Raw genomic sequence first — 16606 nt, 5'->3', positions numbered from 1 at the left:
TTCATTCGTGGACATCCTTCTTGCACTAGTCTTCATAGAAAAATCCTAGAGATAGAGAAGGAATCATCTCCCACACGAGGAAAGGAAGTTTCAATAGCCGATTTCAAAACATTTCAATCCCATGATTTGGCTATCCAAACCAAACTAGTAGTGCTCCAAAATAATCTAAGGGAAGAAGAAATTCTACCTTTGGATATTCATTTTGGGATGAGCTTAAACTTCCTGCTTCATAAGAGACCTTTGAGTGCATATAGTCTGAACCTTCCTAAGAAGGGATCTCTTAGAAAGCATCTCAAATCCAATCCATTTGATGGACATCTAGAAAGACTCAAGGATGGCATCCTAAGTGATGCAATAGAAGGAAAGCAAAGCCATTTTGAAGACAATCTCATCTTCTCCCCTTCTACGCCCACTTTTGATGACTCATTCGAACCTATCTTTAAACCCATCCTTGAGCTTAATAATTTCTACTATGCTCTTTCTCTTGAACCTCCCGATGATCCTATGAATCTCTCTAGACATCCCATGCATAAGAGTCACCAAGACCACAAGGAGGATCGAGAAGAGCAACATCAATGGCTAGAGGACATTAAAAATCCATGTGCTATCACCATTGAATGGATGGACAAGGAAGAAGCCTTAATGGATTCTTACTTTGGCTCAATTTCAAATGGTGAGTTCTTAACTCCCTTTGAAGATGAGATTCATCCAACTACAGAAGAGGACATAGGCGAGACCAATCTAGGAGAAACTCCGAACATTCAGATTGGAGATGAAGATAACATTAATGAGCATGGAATTTATTTCGTAGCCACTTCATTTACTCCATGCTCATATGCAACATCTTTCCAATCTTTTGGTCTCTCCAACATCACCACATTCGAGATCTCCAACCCCCTCTTCCTTTCTATTTATAAAAACTTTAAAAGGGCGGTTGTCGATGCATATGTCTATAATAAATATTGCAGATCTCGTTGAGTTGATCTTGATATAGGTCAGAGTTGGAGGGGAAACCACTTCGTCGACATAAATTGATGGTTTCCCAAGGACAAGCTTAGTGTCCTAAAACAAGCACTGATCAGATCGTAACATGAGCTGTTAATTATTTGCAACATTACCTTGTGTATTGAGCATATAAGGATAATTGTAAAAATATTCCTTCGGGTATTCTTGTCACTAATCTCTCCAGGATTAGAGCAAGAAGATCGGATGAATGACAAGCACAAGGTATGTCCAACTAACCATCATACAACATTGAATTAAATTCATCCAAACTTGAATTTTATAAAATTCAAGCTTGGGGGAGTACTTTACATAAAAACATCCTTTGCGATATTGCTATGTTGGTTGTCCCTATCTTTGAGACATGCTCAATTTGTTAAATACTAATCACACTACTTCATCTCCACTTGAGTAGATCTCTATAAATGCTCTCATGGTACCTTTGTTTGCTTTAGTATATGTCTAGGTTTGGAGTAGTTTCATTTATCTCTTAATTAAGCATGGTGCTTAGTTTAAGAATGATGATCAAGGGTTTTTAAATTAAGCATGGTGCTTAGGTTAAAATGCCCTCTGTTGGGTATTTTAAACGCAAACAGAAAAATCCACAAGCGCACGGATACCGATGTAGCTTTCACCCGGGAGTATTCCAGAGTATCGATTTTCCACAGAGAACGTGAGTGTACTAATTAAGATCCAAGATCGCCCAAGGATAACTATATAATTATTTTTGGTGGGAAGAGAGGAAGTTTCCTAAGAGTTCTCTAGTTGATCTAAGAATCAAGAATTACTTCAAGATTATCTATATCGGGACATCAGAGCACTAACCACAGAAAGAGATGAGAAGGGGGCTAGGAAGGTCTGACTACGGTCCTACAAACACCGATCCGAACGAGGTGGAATACGTCGACCGTTGTTGACACTTGCTAACACCACTTGAATACTAGGTTGTCATCCCCAGCATGGCACTAGAGTGTACTATGGTATTTATACGCACATAGATAATCCGCAAGCGCACGGATACCGTTGAAGCTTTTACCCGGTCAAAGGTTTTATCGTATCCATAGGGAAACGGGAGAACTGATCTACGCTCTAACTTAACCAAGATAAGTAAATAGGTGTAAATAGGAAAGATGGTAGAATCGAATAAGAATAATATTAAAGGTAAGATAACAGTGAGTGATAATATGGGAATAGAGAATAGAGCAATTCTAGTATATGGGCAATGGTAGCAGAATAGAGAGGATAACTATGGTTTCTCTACTTCAAAGGGGTATGTCTATGTCTGGGACGAACCACGTGATAAGAGTACACCACAAAGGATGCTTATCCATAGGCCGATAAACCCTACCCGTCCTGCTAACAAGAGGTGGACTACAGGGGACCAACGTAACTGTCACCTACGCGGCCTACCACACGATCCAGCTAGACAGGGGATATCCACAAGTAATCTAGATCTAAGCACCTCGCTTACACCTATGCTACAACTCTCACCTATAGCGTCCTATAGATTAGAATACTCAAAAGAGTTGTGAACCATAACATACATAATTAGTAATTGCATAATGAATTAGAAGTAGATTACAAGAGTCATCCCATGAGCAAGCTTGATTAGAGCTTGACCAGGACGAAGTACAACCGGAGGAAGAACCGACAGGCCGGCCTCACCTCCAATCCTCCCTCGCTCTCCATCTCGCTACTATCTAGATCTACTCTAGTTTAGAGAAGAGAGGAGAGCTCTCTTCTCTAAACCCTAGCTTTTGCTCTGTCTATAAATAATGTATAGGGATCAAGGGGTGCCTCCTCCAGGGGCCACGGGGTCTGGTTATATAGTCCCCTCAAGTGAACCTGGGTCGTCGGATCAAATCGACATTGATTGAACGGTTATTCTTGATCCTTTAGGTCGGTGGAGATCTCCCGAGAGAAAGAGTCCTGATTGGGCTCCAAGTCAGGGCGGGCGCCCAGGGCAGGAGGGCGGGCGCCCTGCCTCTGGCCCCGTTCGGCCTCCGCTTCCTTCCCGTGGCTTCTGGAGTCTTCAAGATGTAAGATAATTGCGCGGCACGTTAATATCTCTATGTAATCCCGACGTGTGGGCCTTTCTTCCATATTTCCTGATAACCCCCTGCAGAAATAGACAAACACCAAAACTCATGAAATTTTGTCAGATAAAACCCTAAGTCTAGATGTTGATTTCATTTGGATCATTTTCTTTGTTTATTTGATAATTAAATTTGATACTTAAGGACCGTCAACAAACTCCACCAAGCTTAACTCTTGCTCGTCCCTGAGCAAGGATAGACTCAGCAATGGATCAGAAGTTGTTGCAATATCTTAAAAATTTGACGATACACATGCTTTTAAATAAGATCTCATCTCTGAGTTAGAGTAAACTGTCAAGAACTAAAACTTACTTACTTTACCATTCACCATGGGACTTGTAACCGTCACTTCTGTCTTGAGTAGTTAAAAGATAGAACAGTCTAGCCAAGTGCCATGTCTCTTATTCTTGATCAGCTATAGCTCTAGAGTTTTTGCAGATTTTCAAATAAAACTCAGAGATTCCTTGTATGACTCTCTAAATCTCTCTTTTGCGGTATTTCTGGATCCTTACCAAGGCAGTGATGGTATATGCCTTCTCTCAAGATATGTGGTATTTGTGGTATAATGCATAGTGACATTGCCTTCTCTCTCACCCTACTCTAATAAGGCTTTAATGTCTGGAGCTCATAGGTGGGAGACAGCTAATACATACTTACAAGACATTTATTGCATAGTCAAACCATGGATCCAGAGAAACAAGTCAATAAGTCAAATCAAGATGTGCATGTGTGGCGAATGAATGGTGTATGGTGATGATGGTGATAACAATGGTGGAAGTCTAATTCTACTTTTGCTCTTTTGAAGGGATACATACCTTCCTTGCTTTTTGAAAATTTATGAGGAGAATGAGATGCTCTATCTTTCATTTTTTTTCTTTCCTCTCAGGTGGGTATCCTGTACCCCTAATTCTACTGTCGGACACTTGTCCATTTTTACCTCTCGTCTCACTCTTTTTCTTTTTCTTTCGAGGATCCGGGCACTTGCCTCTTTTTATTTCCTCGTATATTTTTTCTCTCCTCCTTTTTTTAGAGCACTCATCTCATGAGATAATATAGCAAGTGGTAGTAACAAGATAACTTGAGCATTTATTTCACAAGGAAAAACAGAAATATTTTTGGTTATTCTCTCCCGGATTAGGAGTAGAATATTTTTGGGTGGTTTTGGAGATGGAAATGAGTGGATATATGTGGATGGTACTTTCGGAGTAGAAGTAGAATGTATGAGTGAATGTGCAAGTGAAATCTTGATTTAACCACATGACAAGCTCCTAAGGGTGTACACAGCTTGACCACACTCAATGCTCATAAGCAGTAAATAGTAAATGTGTGGCTCAAAGTCTAGCAAGTATGTATATATGGCTGTGGTAGGAATTTAAACTTTCATCATACAGGAACTCATCATGCAATATTTTAAAGATTTTTTCAAAGATAAAATTCTTCAGAATTCTAGCATGTCTAGGAACAGATAAACAGCAGTTCAACCTTCCCATATCATATCCGTTAACAACTTAGATTTCAGATCAAGTTTTTATCCCACAAATTTAGATCTACAGCAAGCTTTAAGTTATAACAGTTATGTCTAAACTTGAGAGAGAACTTCAAATTTGCAAATTAGGCAGAGCAACTATTCATCATATCCATGCTAGAGTTTTATTATTATGATTCAAATTAGCATAGCCACTTTATTTATTTATTAAACACACTAAGCAAAAGATATATATAAGCACGAAATCTTTATTTGGTTTTTCATAGTTTATGTATTTTAATATTCTAATATAATATAAGTATAAAGATAGGTAGAAATACTTAGCGAGATAAATGGGGGTGCTCTCCCCCAAGCTGATTTTTGACGTAATTTCTCTTGATGTAGCTAGCAGGTGGCAGAGGTGTATTTGAAAGTCAGCACCATTCTGACAGCGGTTAGAATGTCCTCCGTCTGCTAGTCTTCTTGATTCTTAAATTCTGTGGAGCTCAAATAGACAACAAAGCTTGTGGAACTAATTAAGTGTTAGCATAAATATCTAGACTTCATCATGTTGAGCTTCCTCAATAAATATTACTCCCTGTTTTTATATTTTTATTTTATAAAGCAGAAAAGAAATATTTATTTTATTTTTATGCCACCACAGTGAAGGTACTTATGTGTTTTATGCCACTCGTATACTCACATGGGGCTTAGTATTTTTTTACATTTTTATTTTCTTTTCAAGATAGCATGATTAACTAATAATCTATTTAAGGAAAGTAAATAATTAAAGGGAAAAGGGAATGCAGAAAGGATAAATATGGATAACTACCGATCTTACCTTTCGGCGAGGGTTCAATGTTTTAAGTCTTCTTAACAAGACTTCTCACCGTGTTCATTTTTCAGGTGCGTCATTTGATTCAGGTGCGGACCTTGATGTCTGCACCTCTTGATACGGTGTCACCCATATTCTTCGTTTGCCCAGCAGTTCGAAATGCGGCGTTGGCAGGTAGAGTCTGAGAGTTATAAAACTCTCACTGAGCAGGTTACTGCCAACAGAACCTAAAGTGTATTTGTTCTTCTCTAACCCTAAGCATAGTGAGCAAGACAAAGTTGATGGATGAAAAGATCATGAGTGTAGCACTTATAACATTTGTCAGATCCGATCGCTCAACCTTATGGAAAGATAATCTAACTATGTATATGTCTTTTTCTTTATATCTCTCAATGATTGAATGTGTAACATTTTAGCTCATATGATTAGGAGTGTGGGATCATGGAGGTAGTACTAAGAACAAGGGTTAAAGGACTAAACATGTTGAATCAGTTGGGTTGGTTAATCTAGAGTTGTAAATCATACATGTTTGTCTCTTTTATTTATATGAATGCCAGAACCAAGGAGAAGCTTATAAAAGTGATAGTCAAGTACCTTAAGATGTTACCTTGCTTGAAGAGTGATGGTACAGTATCACCTTGTGGAAGCTTTCCTTGCTTAGCGGTTGTGCATCGTGTTTGTGGCACCCTCCATGGATCATCTCTCTATGATGAATGAGCTATGTCCTTCTTGTGCAACTTGTTAAACTTCATGTGTCACTCTCTTCGTCTCAGATGTGAGTTTATCTCAGGACTTCCCAAATCGATATTGAAAGTTTTTCTGTAGGGGTTAGTCCGACAAAAATATACCAATGTATACACAAGCAATTTTTAGTTCAATAACCGAACTAGACTCCATGTCTAATCAAATTAAGGAAGGTTGTTTAACCTAAGCACCATGCTTAATTTAAAAGCCAATAGAAGTATGTGCAGTACTTCCAAACTAACACTTACTAGTAAATAGACAAAGGTAGCATGACAGCATTTATAGAGATCTACTCAAGTGGAGTTTGTTGACGGTCCTTAATGCTCACATTTAACCATCAACTAATCATGGAAAAGGATCCAAATGCAACCAACACCTAGACTTAGGGTTTTATTTGACAGAATTCCACGAGTTTTGGTGTTTGTCTATTTCTGCAGGGGGTTATCAGGAAATATGAAAGAAAGGCCCACACGTCGGGTTTACATTGAGATATTAACGTGTCGCGCAATTTTCTATCATCTAGAAGACTCCAGAAGCCACAGGAACGAACGGGAAGGAAATCGGGCTCGGAGGCAGGGCGCCCGCCCAACTCTCATGGGCGCCCGCCCAGCTACAGTGCCCAATCAGGACACGTTTCGCGGATTATGCTCCACCGACCTAAAGGATACCGTGCGATCAATGTCGGTTTGATCCGACGGCCCAGATTCACTTGAAGGGACTATAAAACCAGACCCCCTGGCCCCTGGAGATCATACCTCTTCTACAGAATCAAAGCTAGGGTTTCAATTCTTCATCCAAGTAGAGAGGATCCCTCTAGTTCTTCTAGTTCTACCTCTACTTCATCTAGATTTAGTTCTAGTTCATCTAGTTCTAGTTCTAGTCCCTCTAGTTCTAGTTCTAGTTAGTTCTAGTTGTAATCTAGAAAATAGGGAGAGAGAAGAGGAGAGCGGAGGAGGAGGAGGAGCCGGATCTGTCGGATCTTCCTCAACATTGTACTTTTGCAGCAACTGGTTCGTTCTATATCGTTCTCCAGGTTCTTCAATTCATAATCCTGAGTTCTTTAATTACTTTTATTTACATTCAAGTTATTTATTGGATTCCCGCTTGCATCAAGTGCTCTAATCTTTGCAACATTAGAGTAGTAATTAATAGATTAGACGTGGTGTTTAGTCTTGCAATTACCTGGAATTGCACCCAATCCTGCGGATTGTTGTGGTAGCCCTAGGGTAGTGACAGCCCTAACGGTCGACGTATTCCACCTCGTTCAGATCGGTGTTTGTAGGACCGTAGTCAGACCTTCCTAGCCCCCTTCTCATCTCTTTCTGTGGTTAGTGCTCTGATGTCCCGATATAAATAATCTTTGAAGTAATTCTTGATTCTTAGATCAATTAGAGAACTCTCAGGAAACTTCCTCTCTTCCCACCAAAAATAATTATATAGTTATCCTTGGGCGATCTTGGATCTTAATTAGTACACTCACGTTCCCTGTGGAAAATCGATACTCTGGAATACTCCCGGGTGAAAGCTACATCGGTATCCGTGCGCTTGCGGATTTTTCTATTTGTGTTTAAAATACCCAACAAGCCTTAATGCTCACATTTAACCATCAACTAATCATGGAAAAGGATCCAAATCCAACCAACACCTAGACTTAGGGTTTTATCTGACAGAATTCCACGAGTTTTGGTGTTTGTCTATTTCTGCAGGGGGTTATCAGGAAATATGAAAGAAAGACCCACACGTCGGTTTTACATAGAGATATTAACGTGTCGCGCAATTTTCTATCATCTAGAAGACTCCAGAAGCCACGGGAACAAACGGGAAGGAAATCGGGCTCGGAGCCAGGGCGCCCGCCCAACTCTCTTGGGCGCCCGCCCAGCTACAGTGCCCAATCAGGACACGTGTCGCGGACAATGCTCCACCGACCTAATACTTCAAGGAAAACCACACGATCAATGTCGGTTTGATCCGACGGCCCAGATTCACTTGAAGGGACTATAAAACCAGACCCCCCTGGCCCCTGGAGATCATACCTCTTCTACAGAATCAAAGTTAGGGTTTCAAGTCTTCATCCAAGTAGAGAGGATCCCTCTAGTTCTTCTAGTTCTACCTCTAGTTCATCTAGATCTAGTTCTAGTTCATCTAGTTCTAGTTCTAGTTCCTCTAGTTCTAGTTCTAGTTAGTTCTAGTTGTAATCTAGAAAATAGGGAGAGAGAAGAGGAGAGCGGAGGAGGAGGAGCCGGATCTGTCGGATCTTCCTCAACATTGTACTTTTGCAGCAACTGGTTCGTTCTTCATCGTTCTCCAGGTTCTTCAATTCATAATCCTGAGTTCTTTAATTACTTTTATTTACATTCAAGTTATTTATTGGATTCCCGCTTGCATCAAGTGCTCTAATCTTTGCAACATTAGAGTAGTAATTAATAGATTAGACGTGGTGTTTAGTCTTGCAATTACCTGGAATTGCACCCAATCCTGCGGATTGTTGTGGTAGCCCTAGGGTAGTGACAGCCCTAACGGTCGACGTATTCCACCTCGTTCGGATCGGTGTTTGTAGGACCGTTGTCGGAGCTTCCTAGCCCCCTTCTCATCTCTTTCTGTGGTTAGTGCTCTGATGTCCCGATATAAATAATCTTTGAAGTAATTCTTGATTCTTAGATCAATTAGAGAACTCTCAGGAAACTTCCTCTCTTCCCACCAAAAATAATTATATAGTTATCCTTGGGCGATCTTGGATCTTAATTAGTACACTCACGTTCCCTGTGGAAAATCGATACTCTGGAATACTCCCGGGTGAAAGCTACGTCGGTTTCCGTGCGCTTGCGGATTTTTCTGTTTGTGTTTAAAATACCCAACATGCTTTCCGGTGCCGTTGCCGGGAACGGTAGCTGTGCTAGTTTCGAACCAAGTCGTCCGTGTATCCTTTTTCTTTTCCCTTTTTTACCACACTCACCTTACCATTTTCACCATACCACATGGATTTCACTCCTATCTATAAATTCTTTGCTCCAAAGGGCGAGTTATTAGAGCCACCACCATCATCACATCCAATTCTTACAGATGGCTATGACCTCGGCCTTGATCTAATAGCCATGATTCAGGAGCAACCCTTCTCTGGGCAAGTAGATGAAGATCCATACACCCATCTTAGAGAATTTGAGCAGTTGTGCTCTTGCCGATCTATTTCTGGCATGACACAAGAAACCCTTAAATGGAAATTATTTCCACTCTCCCTTTTGGGAAGAGCAAAAAAGTGGTATGCTCATTCTGTAGGAGGCGTTAATGGAAGTTGGGATGAACTTTGGGACACCTTTTGTCTCGCTTTCTTCCCACTTTTTCGCATCGCTGACCTTAGAATTCAAATTCTTACATTCAAACAAAGAGAGAAGGAAACATTAGGAGCAGCTTGGGCTAGGTTCACAAGCCTTACCAATTCCGGTCCAAACCTTTCCCTGCCTGACCATGTACTGTACTACCACTTTTATCGTGGTCTAAGCAAGGAGGCTGCTCTTCACCTCGACATTGCTTCAGGAGGCTCATTCACACACAAACTCATAGATGAGGGGAGAGCTATCCTAGAGAGAATCCTTGAAAATACCCCTTACATAGGCATTTATGATGAGTTTCCTGAAGAAGAGAAAGAAGTCGAGCCTGACCCTAAACTAAAAGATGAGGAACTTGCAACCGATTTAGAAATTCCACCTGACCCATCCATTAATTTGGTTGTAGAGAAACCACCTGATAAAGGAAGGCAAAACCAACTAAGGGATGATGAACCACCACCTTTAGAGCATCCCTTTGAATTTGAGGAAGATCTTTTTGAAGATTATGGAAACACCTCGAATTTTCCTATCCAAACACGACCTCTAGCAAGGACCACTCAATCCATTCTAAGAGTAGAATCTGTTGATATAGAACACATCAAAAGCCTTTCGGCTATTCTGAGTTATGAATGGCTAACAGAAGCAGAGCTGTCTCCTGAGGTAGCTCAGATCATCACTCCTTCAACCATTCTTCTATGCCAAATTAGACGGTCCACTAGGAAGGTCCACTACAATCCATATGTTGGGATAAATGTTATTTCCAAGGAGTTAGCCGACACCCTTTATCCCAACGAGTCCATAACCCCATCTCAAAAACTTTTATAAAGGCCATCTAGATTAATTCTAGAAAGCCATGGGGTATTAAGGGCAGTTCCTGTTAGAATCAAGGACTCTGGAATATGTCTAGATTTTCACATTTACGACATACCGGAGATTCCTCTCTTGATTGGCAGACCAATCATGAAACTTCTACAAGAACAACCACAACGAGGTCATTTAGACTTCAAGGTTGGGAATTCCACTATTGTTGTTTCTCTTGCTAGATCAATTAACACGATAGTGGAACCCAAACTTGAACCAGATCCTATTGAGGAGATCTTAATGCTGACTCAAGAGGAGATGGCCCAACCATTCTTTAATCATGAACACTTTGTTCAAGAAGAAGAAGAGTTGGTAGAACCCGTTGAGCTAGACAAAAATGAACAACCTTCACCTCCTTCAATAGAGCTAAAGCCTCTTCCTTCTGGCCTTAGATATGTCTTTTTGCACAACAACCCAAAAACTCCAGTAATTATCAGTGACAAGCTTACCGATTATGAAACACAACAACTTATCACTGTTCTTGAAAGGCATAGATCAGCATTTGGCTACTCTCTCGAAGATCTCACGGGCATTAGTCCCATTCTCTGTACTCATCGTATCCCTATTGATCCCAATTCTACACCTTCAAGGGAACCACAACGGAGACTTAACAATGCTATGCGAGAGGTTGTTAAGGAAGAGGTCCTCAAACTCTATCGTGCTGGGATTATTTATCCTGTGCCACATAGTGAGTCGGTTAGCCCTGTCCAAGTAGTGCCAAAGAAAGGAGGAATGACGGTCGTTAGGCATGAGAAGAATGAACTCATCCCTCAATGAATTGTCACTGGGTGGCGTATGTGTATTGACTATCGAAAACTCAATAAGGCTACAAAGAAAGATCATTTTCCGTTACCCTTCATTAATGAAATGTTGGAACGGCTTGCAAACCACTCTTTCTTTTGTTTCCTTGATGGTTATTCTGGATATCACCAAATCCCAATCCACCCAGATGACCAAGAAAAGACTACCTTTACATGCCCGTATGGAACTTATGCATACCGACGAATGTCGTTCGGATTGTGCAATGCTCCAGCTTCTTTCCAACGGTGCATGATGTCTATTTTCTCGGACATAATTGAGAAAATCATGGAGGTTTTCATGGATGATTTTACCGTCTATGGCAAAACCTTCGATCATTGTTTGGAGAATTTAGATAGAGTCTTGCAGCGATGTGAAGAAAAGCACTTAATCCTGAACTGGGAGAAATGCCATTTTATGGTTCAGGAAGGAATAGTGCTAGGACATAAAGTGTCCGAACGTGGTATAGAGGTGGACAAAGCAAAGATTGAAGTTATTGAAAAACTTCCACCTCTCACGAATGTGAAAGGAATCCGTAGCTTTTTGGGACATGCAGGGTTCTATAGACACTTTATCAAGAATTTCTCTCAAATAGCTAGACCCCTAACTAATCTCCTAGCTAAGGACGCACCTTTCATCTTTAGTGATGAGTGTCATGAATCTTTTCAAACTCTTAAGAAAGCACTCATCTCAGATCCGATTATCCAACCACCTGATTGGAATCTTCCTTTTGAGATCATGTGTGATGCTAGCGATTTTGCGGTTGGTGCCGTTTTAGGACAAACCAAGGATAGAAAGCATTATGCCATATCCTACGCTAGCAAAACCTTGTCTGGACCACAGCTCAATTACACTACAACTGAAAAAGAGCTTTTGGCTGTTGTCTTTGCTATTGACAAGTTTAGATCTTACTTAGTGGGGGCAGAGATAATCATCTATTCAGACCATGCTGCTCTCAAGTACCTCCTCACTAAGAAAGATGCTAAGCCTCGTCTAATTCGATGGATTCTTCTACTCCAAGACTTTGACATAGAAATCCGAGATAGGAAGGGAGTTGAGAATTCCGTAGCCGACCACTTGTCTAGGCTTCAATATAAGGAAACACATGATGAACTTCCCATAAATAACTACCTAAGGGATGACACCCTACTTAAGATAACACATGCAGATCCATGGTACGCAGACATCGTAAACTTTATAGTAAAAGGCTATGTCCCACCTGGTGCAAACAAAAGGAAGTTGCTTCACGATAGTCGTTTCCACCTTTGGGATGAGCCATATCTTTTCCGAGTCTGCGCTGATGGACTCTTGAGAAGGTGTGTTCCTATGGCTGAGGCTACTCAAATTATGGAAAGATGCCATGCCTCGCCATATGGAGGACACTATGGAGCATTTCGGACACATGCTAAAATTTGGCAAAGTGGTTTTTTCTGGCCAACGATGTATGAAGATACAAAGGACTTTGTCAGGAGATGCCACCGGTGCCAAAAACATGGGAATATTAACTCACGAAATGAAATGCCTCTCACAAATAATCTTCAAGTAGAACTTTTCGATGTTTGGGGCATTGATTTCATGGGGCCATTCCCTATGTCTGGGAATTGCGAGTATATCTTAGTAGCTGTGGACTATGTGTCCAAATGGGTAGAAGCCCTACCTTGTCGATCAGCTGATTCAAAACATGCCAAGAGAATGTTCCATGAAGTAATCTTTCCTCGCTTTGGTATACCCCGGATAGTTATAAGCGATGGAGGTTCCCACTTCATCGATAAAATCTTCCGGAAGTACCTAGCCGATCATGGAGTTCGACACAACGTCGCAACACCATACCATCCTCAGACTAGCGGTCAAGCCGAAACATCTAACAAACAAATCAAAAATATTTTACAGAAGACCGTAGATGAGATGGGTAAGGGGTGGAAGGACAAACTTCCTGATGCACTTTGGGCATATAGAACTGCATTCAAAACACCCATAGGCATGTCACCTTATCAACTTGTATATGGAAAAACTTGTCATTTGCCTGTAGAAGTAGAGTTTAAGGCTCATTGGGCACTCAAGAAATGGAACATGGATCACCACCTTGCTAGCGAGAATCGTCTGATGCAACTATCTGAGCTAGAAAAATGGAGAGAGAAAGCCTACCACAATTCAAGGATCTATAAAGAAAGAACAAAATGATGGCATGATAAGAGAATCAAGCACAAGGAGTTTAAGCCTGGAGATAAGGTTCTACTATTCAATTCAAGAGTTAAGCTCTTTGGGCATGGTAAGCTACGAAGTAAGTGGGATGGACCATACAAGGTTATTGACACTTCAACTCATGGAGCCATTACCATCCAAGACGACATAGGTAACACTTTTAAGGTAAATGGTCAACGCTTGAAAATCTATCTCGAGCCACAAAACAACCTGGTAGAGGAACTTGATGTGATTGACTTCATAGAATTCTCACATTAAGCTCTCATAAGCTCTAGGCAATTACCTAACCCTTAACATGTTCCACAAGTTTTGTTGTCTATTTGGGTTGTGCAGGATTTTGAGGCTTAAGAAGAGTGAGACCGAACATGCAGGCCACCAGAGTGAACGACTATGTCAACATCCAGCTTGGGGGAGGCACCCCCACGTGTATCTAGATAAGTATTACTTTTCTTCCTTTGGTTTTATTTTCTAGTATTCGGAAATAAATAAATAAATAAAAATGCATAACCATGAAACCAAACAAAGTTTTTCTTTTGAGTAATATACAATAGTTTTGTGTAATCCTAAGTTTTAAATAAAAATAAAAAAAAAGTTTGATTCAAGTCTTGGTAATTGACAAACATGATATGAGAAGGTCTGAGCTACTATTTAACTTGTTCCAAGTTTTGCTAGAGTTCTAGAGATTTTATCTTTTGAAACTCTAAAAATTCATAAAAAAATATATGAGATCATAATACCTAGAGTCTTATAAGATATAAATATTAAAACCATGGGCACTTGCTTTGTTCAAGCCATTGTTAATTCTTGTAGTTTTGGTTGAGAGAATTATCATGCTCCCAAGATCAAGATCTTTTTGTTTTAAAAATATAAAAGATTCACTCTTCCGAAGTATCATTGCGTTAGAGGCCTGGGACTATGCAAAAATGTGACTCGAAAAAAAGGAGAGTGAGACGAGAGGTAAAAATGGACAAGTGTCCGAAGTAGAATTAGGGGTACAAAGATACCCTCCTGAGTGGAAAAAAATGGACATGTGTCCGACAGTGGAATTAGGGGAACTTGCTGCCCACTTTAAAAAAAAAGAGAAAAAAAATGATAGCCCATGGTCCCTCTAATAAGCAATATGCCAGTAAGAGATGACAAACTTTTCAAAAAGGTCAAAGGTCTTGATCTAGGAGTATGACATTCCTCTCCCTTACTCCGAGCGTTGACATAGCAAAATGCAAAGTAAGTATGCTAAAACTTTTAAAGCTCTACTTATATATATCTTTCGAGAAGAAGGCAAATGCCTTGGTTTTATTTTGCAGACTTATAAAAAAACTCCAGAGCAAAGGTAAGACAGAAGAACTTGAGACATAGTGCTTGACTTGATTGTTCTATTTTTCAATCACTTAAGACCTTAAAAACCCTATAGTAAGAGGCATAAAAGTAACCCCTGTTTTCTTGATGATTTTAGCTTTGCTCAGGGACGAGCAAAGGTTAAGCTTGGGGGAGCTTGTTGACGGTCCTTAATGCTCACATTTAACCATCAACTAATCATGGAAAAGGATCCAAATCCAACCAACACCTAGACTTAGGGTTTTATCTGACAAAATTCCATGAGTTTTGGTGTTTGTCTATTTCTGCAGGGGGTTATCAGGAAATATGAAAGAAAGGCCCACACGTCGGGTTTACATAGAGATATTAACGTGTCGCGCAATTTTCTATCATCTAGAAGACTCCAGAAGCCACGGGAACAAACGGGAAGGAAATCGGGCTCGGAGCCAGGGCGCCCGCCCAGCTACAGTGCCCAATCAGGACACGTTTCGCGGACAATGCTGCACCGACCTAATACTTCAAGGAAAACCACACGATCAATGTCGGTTTGATCCGACGGCCCAGATTCACTTGAAGGGACTATAAAACCAAACCCCCCTGCCCCTGGAGATCATACCTCTTCTACAGAATCAAAGTTAGGGTTTCAAGTCTTTATCCAAGTAGAGAGGATCCCTCTAGTTCTTCTAGTTCTACCTCTAGTTCCTCTAGATCTAATTCTAGTTCATCTAGTTCTAGTTCTAGTTCCTCTAGTTCTAGTTCTAGTTAGTTCTAGTTGTAATCTAGAAAATAGGGAGAGAGAAGAGGAGAGCGGAGGAGGAGCCGGGGCTGTCGGATCTTCGTCAACATTGTACTTTTGCAGCAACTAGTTCGTCCTTCATCGTTCTCCAGGTTCTTCAATTCATAATTCCTGAGTTCTCTAATTACTTTTATTTACATTCAAGTTATTTATTGGATTCCCGCTTGCATCAAGTGCTCTAGTCTTTGAAACGCTAGAGTAGTAATTAATAGATTAGACGTGGTGTTTAGTCTTGCAATTACCTGGAATTGCACCCAATCCTGCGGATTGTTGTGGTAGCCTTAGGGTAGTGACAGCCCTAACGGTCGACGTATTCCACCTCGTTCGGATCGGTGTTTGTAGGACCGTTGTCGGAGCTTCCTAGCCCCCTTCTCATCTCTTTCTGTGGTTAGTGTTCTGATGTCCCGATATAAATAATCTTTGAAGTAATTCTTGATTCTTAGATCACTAGAGAACTCTCAGGAAACTTCCTCTCTTCCCACCAAAAATAATTATATAGTTATCCTTGGGCGATCTTGGATCTTAATTAGTACACTCACGTTCTCTGTGCAAAATCGATACTCTAGAATACTCCCGGGTGAAAGCTACATCGGTATCCGTGCGCTTGCGGATTTTTCTGTTTGCGTTTAAAATACCCAACAAGCTTTCTGGCGCCGTTGCCGGGGAACGGTAGCTGTGCTAGTTTCGAACCAAGTCGTGCGTGTATCCTTTTTCTTTCCCTTTTTTACCACATTCACCTTACCATTTTCACCACACCACATGGATTTCTCTCTAAGCATTAATGAGCATGGAATTTATTTCATAGCCACTTCATTTACTCCATGCTCATATGCAACATCTTCACAATCCATTGGTCTCTCCAACATCACCACATTCGAGATCTCCAACCCCCTCATCCTTTCTATTTATAAAAACTTTAAAAGGGCGGTTGTCGATGCATATGTCTATATTAAATATTGCAGATCTCGTTGAGTTGATCTTGATATAGGTCAGCGTTGGAGGGGAAACCACTTCGCAGATACAAATTGATGGTTTCCCAAGGACAAGCTTAGTGTCCTAAAACAAGCACTGATCAGATCGTAACATGAGCTTTTAATTATTTGCAACATTACCTTGTGTATTGAGCATATAAGGATAATTGTAAAAAAATTCCTTCGGCTATTCTTGTCA

This window comes from Sorghum bicolor, chromosome 7 (assembly GCF_000003195.3).
Source record: "Sorghum bicolor cultivar BTx623 chromosome 7, Sorghum_bicolor_NCBIv3, whole genome shotgun sequence".
In the NCBI taxonomy this organism is placed as follows: domain Eukaryota; kingdom Viridiplantae; phylum Streptophyta; class Magnoliopsida; order Poales; family Poaceae; genus Sorghum; species Sorghum bicolor.
Note: the sequence above shows the minus strand (reverse complement) of the source record.